Here is a 16,831-nt window from a genome sequence, read left to right on the forward strand (position 1 = left end):
GATGATTATTGTGATGACTTGTATGCTATTAAGAATAATGATAACCATGAAACTTGTCATCATGATTTTAGTTTTCAATTGGATTATGCCTCACATGATAATTATTTTGTTGAGTTTGCTCCCACTATTATTCATGAGAAGAAATTCGCTTATGTGGAGAGTAATAAAATTTATATGCTTGGGGATCATGAAAAGAATGCTTTATGTGATGGTTATATTGTTGAATTCATTCATGATGCTACTGAAAATTATTATGAGGGAGGAATATATTCTTGTAGGAGTTGCAATAATATCAAGTTTCCTCTCTATGTATTGAAAATCTTGAAGTTATGCTTGTTTTGCCTTCCTATGCTAGTTGATTCTTGTTCCCATAAATTGTTTGCTCACAAAATCCCTATGCATAGGAAGTGGGTTAGGCTTAAATGTGCTAGTCATATGCTTCATGATGCTCCCGTTATGTTTCAATTCTTATCTTTTATGTGAGCATCATTGAAATCATCATGCCTAGGTAGGGGCATTAAACGTTAGCGCTTGTTGGGAGGCAACCCAATTTTATTTTTGTTCCTTGTTTTTGCTCCTGTTTAGTAATAAATAATTCATCTAGCCTCTGTTTAGATGTGGTTTTATTGTTTTAATTAGTGTTTGTGCCAAGTAGAACCTTTGGGAAGACTTGGGTGAAGTCTTTGCGATCTTCCTGTAAAAAACAGAAACTTTTGCGCTCACGAGATTAGCTGCCATTTTTTACTGGAGAGTGCTTTTAGGTTGATTCTTTTTGCAGATGATTAATAGTCAAATTCGTCAGGTCCACCAATTTATTTAAGAATTTTTGGAGTTACGGAAGTATTCGAATGATACAGATTACTACAGACTGTTCTGTTTTTGACAGATTATGTTTTCTATGTGTTGTTTGCTTATTTTGATGAATCTATGAGTAGTATCGGAGGTTATGAACCATAGAGAAGTTGGAATACAGTAGATATTACACCAATATGAATTTAGAATGAGTTCACAACAGTACCTAAGTCCTGATTGCTACCTCTTGAGCACTGCGTTGGTTTTCCCTTGAAGAGGAAAGGGTGATGCAGTAAAGTAGCGTAAGTATTTCCCTCAATTTTTGAGAACCAAGGTATCAATCCAGTAGGAGGCCACGCACGAGTCCCTCGCACCTACACAAACAAATAAATCCTCGCAACCAAAGCAATAAAGGGGTTGTCAATCCCTTCACGGTCACTTACGAGAGTGAGATCTGGTAGATATGATAAGATAATATTTTTGGTATTTTTATGATAAAGATGCAAAGTAAAATAAAAGGCAATAAAAATAACTAAGTGTTGGAAGATTAATATGATGGAAAATAGACCCGGGGGCCATAGGTTTCACTAGTGGCTTCTCTCAAGAGCATAAGTATTATAGTGGGTGAACAAATTACTGTTGAGCAATTGACAGAATTGAGCATAGTTATGAGAATATTTAGGTATGATCATGTATATAGGCATCACGCCCGAGACAAGTAGACCGACTCCTGCCTGCATCTACTACTATTACTCCACACATCGACTGCTATCCAGCATGCATCTAGAGTATTAAGTTCATAAGGACAGAGTAATGCTTTAAGCAAGATGACATGATGTAGAGGGATAAACTCATGCAATATGATATAAACCCCATCTTGTTATCCTCGATGGCAACAATACAATACGTGCCTTGCTGCCCCTACTGTCACTGGGAAAGGACACCGCAAGATTGAACCCAAAGCTAAGCACTTCTCCCATTGCAAGAAAGACCAACCTAGTAGGCCAAACCAAACTGATAATTCGAAGAGACTTGCAAAGATAACCAATCATACGTAAAAGAATTCAGAGAAGATTCAAATATTGTTCATAGATAAACTTGATCATAAACCCACAATTCATCGGTCTCAACAAACACACCGCAAAAGAAGATTACATCAAATAGATCTCCACAAGAGAGGGGGAGAACATTGTATTGAGATCCAAAAAGAGAGAAGAAGCCATCTAGCTAATAACTATGGACCCGAAGGTCTGAGGTAAACTAATCACACATCATCGGAGAGGTTATGGTGTTGATGTAGAAGCCCTTCGTGATCGATGCCCCCTCCGGCGGAGCTCCGGAAAAGGCCCCAAGATGGGATCTCACGGGTACAGAAGGTTGCGGCGGTGGAATTAGGTTTTTGGCTCCGTATCTGGTAGTTTGGGGGTACGTAGGTATATATAGGAGGAAGAAGTACGTCGGTGGAGCAACGTGGGGCCCACGAGGGTGGAGGGCGCGCCCAGGGGGGTAGGCGCACCCCCCTACCTCGTGCCTTCCTGGTTGATGTCTTGACGTAGTGTCCAAGTCCTCTGGGTCACGTTCGTTCCGAAAATCACGTTCCCGAAGGTTTCATTCTGTTTGGACTCCGTTTGATATTCTTTTTCTGCCAAACTCTGAAATAGGCAAAAAACAACAATTCTGGGCTGGGCCTCCGGTTAATAGGTTAGTTCCAAAAATAATATAAAATTGTATAATAAAGCCCAATAATGTCCAAAACAGAATATAATATAGCATGGAACAATAAAAAATTATAGATACGTTGGAGACGTATCAAGCATCCCCAAGCTTAATTCTTGCTCGTCTTCGAGTAGGTAAATGATAAAAACAGAATTTTTGATGTGGAATGCTACTTAGCATAATTTCAATGTAATTCTTCTTATTGTGGCACGAATGTTCAGTTTTAATATGATTCAGGATAAGAGTTTAATGTTGACATAAAAACAATAATACTTCAAGTATGCTAACCAAGCAATTATGTCTTATCAAAATAACATAGCCAAAGCAAGTTATCCCTACAAAATCATATAGTCTGGCTATGCTCCATCTTCCCCACACAAAATATTCATATCATGTAGAACCCCGGTTTTAGCTAAGCAATTGGTTCATACTTTTTAACGCGCTTCAGCCTTTTCAATTCTTACGCAATACATGAGTGCAAGCCATGGATATAGCACTATGGTGGAATAGGGTATAATGGTAGGGGTTATGTGGGAAGACAAAAAAAGGAGAAAGTCTCACATCAACGAGGCTAATTAACGGGCTATGGAGATGACCATCAATTGATGTTAATGCAAGGAGTAGGGATTGCCATGCAACGGATGCACTAGAGCTATAAGTGTATGAAAGCTCAAAAAGAAACTAAGTGGGTGTGTATCCAACTTGCTTGCTCATGAAGACCTCGGGCATTTGAGGAAGCCCATCATGAGAATATACAAGCCAAGTTCTATAATGAAATTTCCCACTAGTATATGAAAGTGAAAAAATAGGAGACTCTCTATTATGAAGATCACGGTGCTACTTTGAAGCACAAGTGTGGTAAAAGGATAGTAACATTGTCCCTTCTCTCTTTTTCTCTCATTTTTTATTTGGGACTTTTTTTGGCCTCTTATTTTTTTTAGTCCGGAGTCTCATCCCAACTTGTGGGGGAATCATAGTCTCCATCATCCTTTCCTCACTTGGTACAATGCTCTAATAATGATGATCATCACACTTTTATTTACTTACAACTCATGAATTACAACTCAATACTTAGAACAAAATATGACTCTATGTGGATGCCTCCGGCGGTGTACCGGGATATGCAATGAATCAAGAGCAACATGTATGAAAGAATTATGAATGGTGGCTTTGCCACAACTACAATGTCAACTACATGATCATGCAAAGCAATATGACAATGATGGAACGTGTCATGATAAACGAAACGATGGAAAGTTGCATGGCAATGTATCTCGGAATGTCTATGGAAATGCCATAATAGGTAGGTATGGTGGCTGTTTTGAGGAAGATATAAGGAGGTTTATGTGTGATAGAGCGTATCATATCACGGGGTTTGGATGCACCGGCGAAGTTTGCACCAACTCTCAAGGTGAGAAAGGGCAATGCACGGTACCGAAGAGGCTAGAGAATTGCGGAAAGGTAAGTGTGCGTATAATCCATGGACTCACATTAGTCATAAAGAAATCATATACTTATTGCAAAAATTTATTAGCCCTCGAAGCAAAGTACTACTACGCATGCTCCTAGGGGAAGGGTTGGTAGGAGTTAACCATCGCGCGATCCCGACCGCCACACAAAGGATGACAATCAATAAATACCTCATGCTCCGACTTCGTTTCATAACGGTTCACCATACGTGCATGCTACGGGAATCACAAACTCCAACACAAGTATTTTTCAATTCCACAATTACTCAACTAGCACAACTATGATATTACCACCTTTATATCTCAAAACAATTATCTAGTATCAAATTTCTCATGATATTTAGTTAAAGAAAATTGCCATGCTATTTTATAGGACTCTCAAAAAGATATAAGTGAAGCATTTTCTATAAAACAAATCTACCGCCGTGCTCTAAAAGATATAAGTGAAGTACTAGAGCAAAACTATATAACTCAAAAGATATAAGTGAAGCACATAGAGTATTCTAACAATTTCCGAATCATGTGTGTCTCTCTTAAAAGGTGTGTACAGCAAGGATGATTGTGGTAAACTAAGAACAAAGACTCAAATAATACAAGACGCTCCAAGCAAAACACATATCATGTGTTGAATAAAAATATAGCTCCAAGTAAAGTTACCGATGGAAGTAGACGAAAGAGGGGATGCCTTCCGGGGCATCCCCAAGCTTTGGCTTTTAGGTGTCCTTAGATTATCTTGGGGTGCCATGGGCATCCCCAAGCTTAGGCTCTTGCCACTCCTTGTTCCATAATCCATCAAATCTTTTACCCAGAACTTGAAAACTTCACAACACAAAACTTGACAGAAAATCTCGTGAGCTCCGTTAGCGAAAGAAAACAAAACACCAGTTCAAGGTACTGTAATGAACTCATTCTTTATTTATATTGGTGTTATACCTACTGTATTCCAACTTCTCTATGGTTTATAAACTATTTTACTAGCCATAGATTCATCAAAATAAGCAAACAACACACGAAAAACAGAATCTGTCAAAAACAGAACAGTCTGTAGTAATCTGTAACTAACGCAAACTTCTGGGACTCCAAAAATTCAGCCAAAATAGGATGACCTAGATAATTTGTTTATTGATCAGAAGCAATTGGTATCAATATTTTATCACGTTCTGGTGATTTTTAAAAATTATTTTCGTGAACAGAAAGTTTCTGGAATTTTCAGCAAGATCAAATAACTATCATCCAAGAAGAGCCTATAGGTTTAACTTGGCACAAACACTAATTAAAACATAAAAACACATCTAACCAGAGGCTAGATCAAATATTTATTCCTAAACAGAAGCAAAAATAAAAAAACTAAAAATAAAATTGGGTTGCCTCCCAACAAGCGCTATCGTTTAACGCCCCTAGCTAGGCATAAAAGCAAGGATAGATCTAGGTATTGCCATCTTTGGTAGGCAATCCATAAGTGGCTCTCATAATAGATTCATAAGGTAATTTTATTTTCTTTCTAGGTAAGTGTTCCATGCCTTTCCTTAACGGAAATTGGAATCTAATATCCCCTTCCTTCATATCAATAATTGCACCAATCGTTCTAAGGAAAGGTCTACCAAGAATAATAGGACATGAAGGATTGCAATCTATATCAAGAACGATAAAATCTACGGGCACATAATTCTTATTTGCAATAATAAGAACATCATTAATTCTTCCCATAGGTCTCTTAATGGTGGAATCCGCAAGGTGCAAGTTTAGAGAGCAATCATCAAAATCACGGAAACCTAGCAAATCACACAAAGTTTTTGGAATCGTGGAAACAGTAGCACCCAAATCACACAAAGCATAGCATTCATGATCTTTAATTTTAATCTTAATAGTAGGTTCCCACTCATCATAAAGTTTTCGACGGATAGAAACTTCCAACTCAAGTTTTTCTTCATAAGATTGCATCAAAGCATCAACGATATGTTTAGTAAAAGCTTTATTTTGGCTATAAGCATGTGGAGAATTTAGCATGGATTGCAACAAGGAAATACAATCTATCAAAGAGCAATTATCATAATTAAATTCCTTGAAATCCAAAATAGTGGGTTCATTAATATCTAGGGTTTTGATCTCCTCAATCCCACTTTTAACAGTTTTTGCATCAAGATCTAAAAACTCAGAATTTTTGGAACGCCTTCTAGGTAAAGGTGGATCATCTTCAGTCCCATCATTATCAAGATTCATATTGCAAAACAAAGATTTAATAGGGGACACATCAATAACTTTTAGATCTTCATCTTTATTTTCATAACTAGAAGAACACGCTTTCACAAAACAATCGTTCTTAGCACGCATCCTAGCGGTTCTTTCTTTGCACTCATCAATGGAAATTCTCCTGGCTTTGAGAGACTCATTGATATCATGCTTAGGTGGAATAGATCTAAGTTTTAAAGAATCAACATCACGAGAAATTCTATCAACGTTCCTAGCCAATTCATCAACTTTAAGCAATTTTTCCTCAAGCAAAGCATTGAAATTCTTTTCCGAATTCATAAACTCCTTAACACTAGTCTCAAATTCAGAGGGCATCTTATTAAAATTTCCATAAGAATTGTTGTAGGAATTACCATAATTATTAGAGGAATTACTAGGATACGACCTAGGATTAAAGTTTCCTCTATATGCGTTGTTACCAAAATTATTCCTACCAACAAAATTCACATCCAGAGATTCATTATTATTATCAATCAAAGTAGACAAAGGCATATCATTAGGATCAGAAGAAACACTTTTATTAGCAAATAATTTCATAAGTTCATCCATCTTTCCACTCAAAACATTAATTTCTTCTATCGCATGCACTTTCTTATTAGTAGATCTTTCAGTGTGCCATTGAGAATAATTAACCATAATATTATCTAGGAGTTTAGTAGCTTCTCCTAAAGTGATTTCCATAAAAGTGCCTCCCGCGGCCGAATCTAAAAGATTTCTAGAAGCAAAATTCAATCCGGCATAAAAATTTTGTATAATCATCCACAAATTCAAACCATGGGTAGGGCAATTACGTATCATTAGTTTCATCCTCTCCCAAGCTTGTGCAACATGTTCATGATCAAGTTGCTTAAAATTCATGATATCGTTTCTAAGAGAGATGATCTTAGTGGGAGGAAAATACTTAGAGATAAAAGCATCTTTGCACTTATTCCAAGAATCAATACTATTTTTAGGCAAAGACGAAAACCAAGCTTTAGCATGATCTCTAAGCGAAAAAGGAAATAGCTTCAATTTAACAATATCATTGTCCACATCTTTCTTCTTTTGCATATCACACAAATCAACGAAGCTATTTATATGGGTAGCGGCATCTTCACTAGGAAGGCCGGCGAATTGATCTTTCATGACAAGATTGAACAAAGCCGCATTAATTTCACAAGATTCAGTATTGGTAAGAGGAGCAATCGGAGTGCTAAGAAAATCATTGTTGTTGGTATTGGTAAAGTCACACAATTTGGTATTATCTTGAGCCATCGTGACAAGCAAGTAATCCAACACACGCGCAAACAAGAAGCAAGCGAAAAAGAGGCGAACGGAAAAAGGGAGGGCGAATAAAGCGGCAAGGGTGAAGTGGGGGAGAGGAAAACGAGAGGCAAATGGAAAATCATGTAATGAGGGAGATAAGGGTTTGTGATGGGTACTTGGTATGTTGACTTTTGCGTAGACTCCCTGGCAACGGCGCCAGAAATCCTTCTTGCTACCTCTTGAGCACTGCGTTGGTTTTCCCTTGAAGAGGAAAGGGTGATGCAGTAAAGTAGCATAAGTATTTCCCTCAGTTTTTGAGAACCAAGGTATCAATCCAGTAGGAGGCCACGCACGAGTCCCTCGCACCTACACAAACAAATAAATCCTCGCAACCAATGCAATAAAGGGGTTGTCAATCCCTTCACGGTCAGTCACGAGAGTGAGATCTGGTAGATATGATAAGATAATATTTTTGGTATTTTTATGATAAAGATGCAAAGTAAAATAAAAGGCAATAAAAATAACTAAATGTTGGAAGATTAATATGATGGAAAATAGACCGGGGGGCCATAGGTTTCACTAGTGGCTTCTCTCGAGAGCATAAGTATTACGGTGTGTGAACAAATTACTGTTGAGCAATTGACAGAATTGAGCATAGTTATGAGAATATCTAGGTATGATCATGTATATAGGCATCACGTCCGAGACAAGTAGACCGACACCTGCCTGCATCTACTACTATTACTCCACACATCGACCGCTATCCAGCATGCATCTAGAGTATTAAGTTCATAAGAACAGAGTAACGCTTTAAGCAAGATGACATGATGTAGAGGGATAAACTCATGCAATATGATATAAACCCCATCTTGTTATCCTCGATGGCAACAATACAATATGTGCCTTGCTGCCCGTACTGTCACTGGGAAAGGACACCGCAAGATTGAACCCAAAGCTAAGCACTTCTCCCATTGCAAGAAAGATCAATCTAGTAGGCCAAACCAAACTGATAATTCGAAGAGACTTGCAAAGATAACCTGTCATACATAAAAGAATTCAGAGAAGATTCAAATATTGTTCATAGATAAACTTGATCATAAACCCACAATTCATCGGTCTCAACAAACACACCGCAAAAGAAGATTACATCAAATAGATCTCCACAAGAGAGGGGGAGAACATTGTATTGAGATCCAAAAAGAGAGAAGAAGCCATCTAGCTAATAACTATGGACCCGAAGGTCTGAGGTAAACTACTCACACATCATCGGAGAGGCTATGGTGTTGATGTAGAAGCCCTCCGTGATCGATGCCCCCTCCGGCGGAGCTCCGGAAAAGGCCCCAAGATGGGATCTCACGGGTACAGAAGGTTGCGGCGGTGGAATTAGGTTTTTGGCTCCATATCTGGTAGTTTGGGGGTACGTAGGTATATATAGGAGGAAGAAGTACGTCGGTGGAGCAACGTGGGGCCCACGAGGGTGGAGGGCGCGCCCAGGGGGGTAGGCGCACCCCCTACCTCGTGCCTTCCTGGTTGATGTCTTGACATAGGGTCCAAGTCCTCTGGATCACGTTCGTTCCGAAAATCATGTTCCCGAAGGTTTCATTCCGTTTGGACTCCGTTTGATATTCTTTTTCTGCGAAACTCTGAAATAGGCAAAAAACAATAATTCTGGGCTGGGCCTCCGGTTAATAGGTTAGTCCCAAAAATAATATAAAAGTGTATAATAAAGCCCAATAATGTCTGAAGCAGAATATAATATAGCATGGAACAATCAAAAATTATAGATACGTTGGAGACGTATCAGTGATTTATTTTCTTATACTAACTGAGCTTACGAGTTTTCTGTTGAGTTTTGTGTTGTGAAGTTTTCAAGTTTTGTGTGAAGATTCGATGGCTAGGGAGTAAGGAGTGGCAAGAGCCTAAGCTTGGGGATGCCCAAGGCACCCCAAGGTAATATTCAAGGACAACCAAGAGCCTAAGCTTGGGGATGCCCCGGAAGGCATCCCCTCTTTCGTCTTTGTTTATCGGTAACTTTACTTGAGGCTATATTTTTATTCACCACATGATATGTGTTTTGCTTGGAGCGTCTTGTATGATTTGAGTGTTTGCTTTTTAGTTTACCACAATCATCCTTTTTGTACACACCTTTTGGGAGAGACAGACATCAATCGGAATTTATTAGAATACTCTATGTGCTTCACTTATATCTTTTGAGCTAGATAATTTTGCTCTAGTGCTTCACTTATATCTTTTTAGAGCACGGTGGTGGTTTTATTTTATAGAAATCATTTGATCTCTCATGCTTCACTTATATTATTTTGAGAGTGTTTTAGAACAGCATGGTAATTTGCTTTGGCTATAAAATTAGTCCTAATATGATAGGCATTCAAGATGGGTATAATAAAAACTTTCATAAAGAGTGCATTGAATACTATGAGAAGTTTGATACTTGATGATTGTTTTGAGTAATTGTGAAATTGAGAAATACTTGTGTTGAGGTTTGCAAGTCCCGTAGCATGCACGCATGGTAACCGTTGTGTGACAAATTTGAAGCATGAGGTGTTTCTTTGACTGCCTTCCTTATCAGTGGCGGTCGAGGATGAGCGATGGTCTTTTCCTATCAATCTATCCCCCTAGGAGCATGCGCGTAGTGCTTGGTTTTGATGACTTGTATATTTTTGCAATAAGTATGTGAGTTCTTTATGACTAATGTTGAGTCCATGGATTATACACACTCTCACCCTTCCATCATTGCTAGCCTCTTTGGTACCGTGCATTGCCCTTTCTCACCTCGAGATTTGGTGCAAACTTTGCCGGTGCATCCAAACCCCGTGATATGATACGCTCTATCACACATAAGCCTCCTTATATCTTCCTCAAAACAGCCACCATACCTACCTATTATGGCATTTCCATAGCCATTCCGAGATATATTGCCATGCAACTTTCCACCGTTCCGTTTATTATGACACGCTTCATCATTGTCATATTGCCTTGCATGATCATGTAGTTGACATCGTATTTGTGGCAAGGCCACCATGCATAATTTTTCATACATGTCACTCTTGATTCATTGCCCATCCCGGTACACCGCCAGAGGCACTCATATAGAGTCATATTTTGTTCTAGTATCGAGTTGTAATCCTTGAGTTGTAAATAAATAGAAGTCTGATGATCAACATTATTAGAGCTTTGTCCCGTGTGAGGAAAAAAAGAGAAAGGGCAAAAAAAAAGAGAAAGGCCAAAAAAAAGAGAAAGGCCAAAAAAAAAGAGATGGCCAAAAAATGAGAGAAAAAGAGAGAAGGGACAATGCTACTATCCTTTTTCCACACTTGTGCTTCAAAGTAGCACCATGATCTTCATGATAGAGAGTCTCTTATTTTGTCACTTTCATATACTAGTGGGAATTTTTCATTATAGAACTTGGCTTGTATATTCCAACAATGGGCTTCCTCAAATTCCCTAGGTCTTCGTGAGCAAGCAAGTTGGATGCACACCCACTTAGTTTCTTTTGTTGAGCTTTCATAGATTTATAGCTCTAGTGCATCCGTTGCATGGCAATCCCTACTCCTTGCATTGACATCAATTGATGGGCATCTCCATAGCCCATTGATTAGCCGCGTCAATGTGAGACTTTCTCCCTTTTTGTCTTCTCCACACAACCTCCATCATCATATTCTATTACACCCATAGTGCTATGTCCATGGCTCGCGCTCATGTATTGCGTCGAAGTTGAAAAAGTTTGAGAATACTAAAGTATGAAACAATTGCTTGGCTTGTCATCGGGGTTGTGCATGATGGGAGCATTTTGTGTGACGAAAATGAAGCATGGCCAAACTATATGATTTTGTAGGGATGACCTTTCTTTGGCTATGTTATTTTGAGAAGACATAATTGCTTGGTTAGTATGCTTGAAGAATTATTATTATTATGTCAATATTAAACTTTTATCTTGAATCTTATGGATCTGAATATTCTTGCCACAGTAAAGAAGATTACATTGATAAATATGTTAGGTAGCATTCCACATCAAAAATTCTGTTTTTATCATTTACCTACTCGAGGATGAGCAGGAATTAAGCTTGGGGATGCTTGATACGTCTCCAACGTATCTATAATTTTTGATTGTTCCATGCTATTATATTATCCATCTAGGATGTTTTATATGCTATTTTATATGATTTTTGGGACTAACCTATTAACCTAGAGCCCAGTGCCAGTTTTTGTTTTTTCCTTTTTTTGAGTATCGCAGAAAAGGAAAACCAAACGGAGTCCAATTGACCTAAAAATTCACGGAGGTTATTTTTGGACCAGAAGAAGCCCACGGAGTATCGGACATGGACCAGAAGAGTCCCGAGGCACCCACGAGGGTGGGGGCGCGCCCTACCCCCCTGGGTGCGCCCCCCTACCTCGTGGCCGCCTCGTAGACCCCCCTGACTTGTTCCTGATGCCAACACATCTTATATATACCCAAACTTCCAGAACCTAACCTCGATCGGGAGTTCCGCCGCCACAAGCCTCTGTAGCCACCAAAAACCAATCAGGACCCTGTTCTAGCTCCCTGCCGGAGGGGGGATTCCTCACCAGTGGCCATCTTCATCCTACACCTCCCACGGATTGATAAACCTTAGGTCATCCACTTGAGGGAAATTTTATACTGTCTTACAAACGTCTCCACTTGGAGGCCCTACAACGTCTACAAGAAGAAGGTTGTGTAGTAGACATCAAGTACGTGCACTATTCACGTGCCATCGAGGAGAAAAAAATATTGCGTAGTAGGTGCCATCGAAGTGCACGACTCACTTACGCACTGCTTTTATCTGATTATCTCCATTTTCTTCCATGACACGTGCACCTTGATGCTAGATGTCTCGCGTGTTGGCAAAAGGATGAACAAAGCTCACGTAAAAAAAAAGAGTTGAAGAACATAGATTCCCGACGACCGAGAAGGAGCAAGGAACCTTGTGCGTTTTCCCCTATTTTTTGCCACCTGCCCACCTATCAACAAATAAAAGAACATGAACTCTTCGCTAACCACTAGAGATGATACATCAGGATGCTAAGTTGAAGATGTTTTATAGTTTATATTGATAACCACGCAAGAAGCCACGCATGTACAGGACGCATGCAGCAACGCATGTACACATGCCAACTCATGCACACATGCCAACTCATGCACATACGCACACAGCATGGAGCACACAATGCACGTACATGATACGTACATTTTGCATCATGCTTTTATATCAATATTTATTGCATTATGGGCTATTATTACACATTATGTCACAATACTTATGCCTATTCTCTCTTATTTTACAAGGTTTACATAAGGAGGGAGAATGCCGGCAGCTGGAATTCTAGGCTGGAAAAGGAGAAAATATTAGAGACCTATTCTGCACAACTCCAAAAGTCCTGAAACTCCACAAAAGTTATTTTTGGAAAAAAATAAAAAAATACTAAGCGGAAGAAATACGTCAGGGGGGCCTCCACCTGTCCACGAGGGTGGGGGGCGCGTCCTACCCCCTGGGCGCGCCCCCTGCCTCATGGGCCCCCTGTTAGCTCTTCGGTGCCCATCTTATGCTATATGAAGTCTTTCGTCCGAAGAAAAATCATAAGCAAGCTTTCGGGACGTGACTCCGCCGCCATGAGGCGGAACCTTGGCGGAACCAATCTAGGGCTCCGGCAGAGTTGTTCTGCCGGGGACACTTCCCTCCGGGAGGGGGTAATCATCGCCATCGTCATCAGCAACGCTCCTCTCATCGGGAGAGGGCAATCTCCATCAACATCTTCACCAGCACCATCTCCTCTCAAACCCTAGTTCATCTCTTGTATCCAATTCTTGTCCCCATGTCTGGGATTGGTACCTGTAGGTTGCTAGTAGTGTTGATTACTCCTTGTAGTTGATGCTAGTTGGTTTATTTGGTGGAAGATCATATGTTCAGATCCTTTATGCATATTAATACCCCTCTGATTATGAACATGAATATGCTTTGTGAGTAGTTACGTTTGTTCCTGAGGACATGGGAGAAGTCTTGCTATTAGTAGTCATGTGAATTTGGTATTCGTTCGATATTTTGATGAAATGTATGTTGCCTATCCTCTAGTGGTGTTATGTGAACGTCGACTACATAACACTTCACCATTATTTGGGCCTAGAGGAAGGCATTGGGAACTAATAAGTAGATGTTGGGTTGCTAGAGTGACAGAAGCTTAAACCCTAGTTTATGTGTTGCTTCGTAAGGGGCTTATTTGGATCCATATGTTTCATGTTATGGTTAGGTTTACCTTAATACTTTTGTTGTAGTTGCGGATGCTTGAAATAGAGGTTAATCATAAGTGGGATGCTTGTCCAAGTAAGGACAGCACCCAAGCACCGGTCCACGCACATATCAAATTATCAAAGTACCGAACGCGAATCATATGAACGTGATGAAAACTAGCTTGACGATAATTCCCATGTGTCCTCGGGAGCGCTTTTCTTTATATAAGAGTTTGTCCAGGCTTGTCCTTTGCTACAAAAAGGATTGGGCCACCTTGCTGCACTTTATTTACTTTTGTTACTTGTTGCTCGTTACAAATTATCCTATCACAAAACTATTTGTTACCTATTATTTCAGTGCTTGCAGAGAATACCTTGCTGAAAACTGCTTATCATTTCCTTCTGCTCCTCGTTGGGTTCGACACTCTTACTTATCGAAAGGACTACGATAGATCCCCTATACTTGTGGGTCATCAAGACTCTTTTCTGGCAACGTTGCCGGGGAGTGAAGCGCCTTTGGTAGGTGGAATTTGGTAACGAAAAATTTATATAGTGTGCTGAAATTTACTGTCACTTGTTACTATGGAAAGTAATCCTCTGAGGGGCTTGTTCGGGGTATCTTCACCCCGACCAGTAGAGCAAAGAGTTGCTCCTCAACCTACTGAACCTACTGAAAATGAAAATGTCCACTTTGAAATTCCTTCGGGTATGCTAGAAAAACTGCTAGCTAATCCTTTTGCAGGAGACGGAACAAAGCATCCTTATGAGCACCTAATATATGTGGATGAAGTTTGTTGATTATTTAAGCTTGCAGGTGTGCCCGGTGATGTTATTAAGAAGGAGGTCTTCCCTTTATCTTTGAAGGGAGATGCATTGACATGGTATAGGCTATGTGATGATACGGGATCATGGAACTACAAACGATTGAAATTGGAATTTCATCAGAAATTTTATCCTATGCATCTTGTTCACCGTGAACGCAATTATATATATAATTTTTGGCCTCGCAAAGGAGAAAGCATCGCTCAAGCTTGGGGGAGGCTTAAATCAATGTTATATTCAGGCCCCAATCATGAGCTCCCAAGGGAAATAATTATTCAGAATTTTTATGCTCGGCTTTCTGATAACAATCGCACCATGCTTGATACTTCTTGTGCTGGCTCTTTTATGATGAAGACTATTGAATTCAAATGGGATTTATTGGATAGAATTAAACGCAACTCTAAAGATTGGGATCTCGACGAAGGTAAGGAGTCAGGTATGACACCTAAGTTTGATTGTGTTAAATCTTTTATGGATACCGATGTTTTCCGTAAATTTAGCACTAAATATGGACTTGACTCTGAGATAGTAGCTTCTTTCTGTGAATCTTTTGCTACTCATGTTGATCTCCCTAAGGAGAAGTGGTTTAAATATCATCCTCCCATAGAAGTAAAAGTGGCTGCACCTATTAAAGTTGAAGAAAAGACTATCACTTATAATGATCCTATTGTTCCTACTTCTTATGTTGAGAAACCACCTTTCCCTGTTAGGATAAAGGATCATGCTAAAGCTTCAGCTGTGGTCCGTAAAAGCAATATTAGAACTTATACACCTCCTAGGCAAATTAAAGTTGAACCTAATATTGCTATTGTTAAAGATCTCTTGTCTGATAATATTGATGGGCATGTTATTCATTTCCGTGATGAAACTGCTAGAATTGCTAAACCTTGTGCTAAAGATAAACATAGACCTGTGGACATGCCTGTTATTTCTGTTAAAATAGGAGATCATTGTTATCATGGCTTATGTGATATGGGTGCCAGTGCTAGTGCTATACCTCATGACTTATACAAAGAAATTATGCATGAAATTGCACCTGCTGAGATAGAAGGTATTGATGTTACCATCAAACTTGCTAATAGAGATACAATATCACCCATTGGAATTGTTAGAGATGTTGAAGTCTTGTGTGGGAAAACTAAATATCCTGCTGATTTTCTTGTTCTTGGTTCCCCACAAGATAGCTTTTGTCCCGTTATATTTGGTAGACCCTTCTTGAACACCGTTAATGCTAAGATAGACTGCGAAAAGGATGTTGTTACTATTGGTCTAGGTGATATGTCTCATGAGTTTAATTTCTCTAAATTTCGTAGACAACACCGTGAAGAGGAATTGCCTAGTAAGGATGAAATAATTGGTCTTGCTTCTATTGTCGTACCTCCTAGTGACCCTTTAGAACAATATTTGCTAGACCATGAAAATGATATGTTTATGAATGAAAGAAGGGAAATAGATGAAGTATTCTTTAAACAGGAACCCATCCTGAAACACAATTTGCCTGTTGAAATCCTAGGGGATCCTCCTCCACCCAAGGGTGATCCCGTGTTTGAGCTCAAACCGTTACCTGATACTCTTCAATTTGCTTATATTGATGAGAAAAAGATATATCCTATTATTATTAGTGCTAACCTTTTAGAGCATGAAGAAGAGAGATTATTGAAAACTCTGAGGAAGCACCGTGCTGCTATTGGATATACTCTTGATGATCTTAAGGGCATCAGTCCCACTCTATGTCAACATAAAATAAATTTGGAGGAAGATGCCAAACCAGTTCGTGATCATCAACGACGACTGAATCCTAAGATGAAGGAAGTGATAAGGAAAGAAATACTAAAGCTCCTTGAGGCAGGTATAATTTATCCCGTTGCTGATAGTCAGTGGGTAAGTCATGTCCATTGTGTCCCTAAGAAGGGAGGTATTACCGTCGTTCCTAATGATAAAGATGAGTTGATCCCACAAAGAATTATTACAGGTTATAGGATGGTAATTGATTTCCGCAAATTAAATAAGTCTACTAAAAAAGATCATTACCCCTTACCTTTTATCGATCAAATGCTAGAAAGATTATCCAAACATACACATTTTTGCTTTCTAGATGGTTATTCTGGTTTCTCTCAAATACCTGTGTCAGCCAATGATCAATCAAAGACCACTTTCACTTGCCCTTTCGGTACTTTTTCTTATAGACGTATGCCTTTTGGTTTATGTAATGCACCTGCTACCTTTCAAAGATGCATGATGGCTATATTCTCTGACTTTTGTGAAAAGATTTGTG

This window comes from Aegilops tauschii, chromosome 6 (genome assembly GCF_002575655.3).
Source record: "Aegilops tauschii subsp. strangulata cultivar AL8/78 chromosome 6, Aet v6.0, whole genome shotgun sequence".
NCBI classification, from domain to species: Eukaryota; Viridiplantae; Streptophyta; class Magnoliopsida; order Poales; family Poaceae; genus Aegilops; species Aegilops tauschii.